Genomic DNA, 2,218 nt, shown 5'->3' on the forward strand with positions numbered 1-2,218 from the left:
TCTGTCACATATGCATATAAATTATTTTACATTTTTATCCTTTTATTTTATTTTTTAATTTATATTTATTCTGTTGTCACATGTACATAAAATATATTCTATTTTCTATCCATTTATTTGATTTTTAAACTAATTTATCTATACTATTTATTTATTCTTAATGTTCTTCTTTTATAACATATAATTAATTGGCCATTTAATAAATCATTAAGGAATAACTTATTATATTTAAGTTATAATTTTTTTATACTATTTTTTTTTTCAATTTTAATATGATTTACAATTACTTAGTCATTAATAAAATAAAATTTAGAAAAATATATTTTATTTTTATTTTTTTAAATATAAAGTAATAGTATTTTAAAAAATTATATATATATATATATATTACCTATTAAAAAATTTACTTTATTATCATTTTACTTAAAAGATAGTTTTTTATATATTTTCATATTTAATTTTGTCCTTTTATGTTTTCTTATTACTTGGTCATTTATTAAAATAATATTTAGAAAAATCTTTTAGTTTCTTCTTAAAATAATATTATTTTAAAAATAATACAGATTTATTAATAGTACAAATTTTCGTACCATCATATAAAGAATTGTCTCTCTAAAGAATTATATTTATTAAATTATTATTTTAATTCTTAAATATTATTATTAGTCTCTAAAACTACAATTATGTCTAAAGTTTGAATTTTTATTTATTTTTTTTATAAATAAATAATTACTTATTTTAATATTTGTTTTTAAATCATTTTAGTTGTCATTAATTTTTTTAACGTATTTTCAATATATTTATTATTAAAGACTAACTTTTATTTTCAATATACTTTTTTTTTTCATTTTCAATATTATTCATGATTTTTAATTATTTGGTCATTTAATAAGTTATTAAGAAATACATTATACTTAAAGTATTTCTCAGTATTTAGTCATTCAATAAAATTAAATTTGGAAAATTATATTTTACTTTTATTTCTTAAAAGAATATTATTTTAAATAAATAATATATATTTATTAACAATACAAATTAATTACATTGTCATAAAAACAATTGTCATATAATAATTTTATCTTTCAAAAAATTGTTAATAAAAGATTATATTTATCTTCTTTATATTCAAATTATTATATAAAAAAATTTATTGTTGAATTTTCTTCATATTTTGTTAAGGTAAAAATTAAACTGATATTATTTAATAAGTTATGAATTAGCATGAATTTGTTTCATATTTTGATAAGTAAATATTAAACTGATATTATTTAATAAATTATGAATTAGCATGAATTATATTTATATAGAATTTGTATGAGATTTTAATTAATTATATTGTTAACAAAATAAATTAAAAGGTTATACTTAGTAGTTCATTTCAAATATTTAAAAAATATATTTATAATAAAAAGATTACACTTCTTAATAATATAAATTTTATTTTATATTCATTGAATTCATTTTTTACTATTTTAACGATACTAAAACAAAAAGTAAGAAATAACAAACTAGTTGTCTAATTATATACTATTAATGTATACAATATATGAGTTTGTTCATATAATCACTAGATAAGCATAGTACAAAATATTAAACAAATCATTCTACATATTCATTAAAGGAATGCCCATTAGACATGTATAGGAATACCCATCAGTTAAGTTTGCCCACACATTAATGAGACGAGTCTGACAATATACATTGCACAAGGTTATCCACACACAAATTATACGAGTCTATTAACACATTCGATGAGTCTGTCTATTCACTGATTAAATAAGTATTGCAATACACATCAAACGAGTCTCCATATACATTGATTAGACAACTATGTTCATACACTAATTAAACAAATCTAGCAACAAACATTCATGAGTATGTTCATACACCAATTAGACAAGACTCTCCATACACAAATTATATGAGACTATTATTACACATTAGACGAGTCTGTCAACTCAATGATTAGATGAATCTTGCAATACACATTATACGAGTATGACTATAAATTGATTAGACATGAGTTTGTCAATGCATAGATTAAACGAGTCAACAATACACATTAGACGAGTATATTCATACATTGATTTGTATTTTTAGCGAGTCTACTCTACATATTTTTGCATGTCATCTATATTTTTGCACATTTTTTAACTTACAAAGTCTACTATTTATATTTTTTACATACATATTGATTTTCTAAACCTATAAATCATTT

This window comes from Vigna unguiculata, chromosome 7 (assembly GCF_004118075.2).
Source record: "Vigna unguiculata cultivar IT97K-499-35 chromosome 7, ASM411807v1, whole genome shotgun sequence".
NCBI lineage: Eukaryota > Viridiplantae > Streptophyta > Magnoliopsida > Fabales > Fabaceae > Vigna > Vigna unguiculata.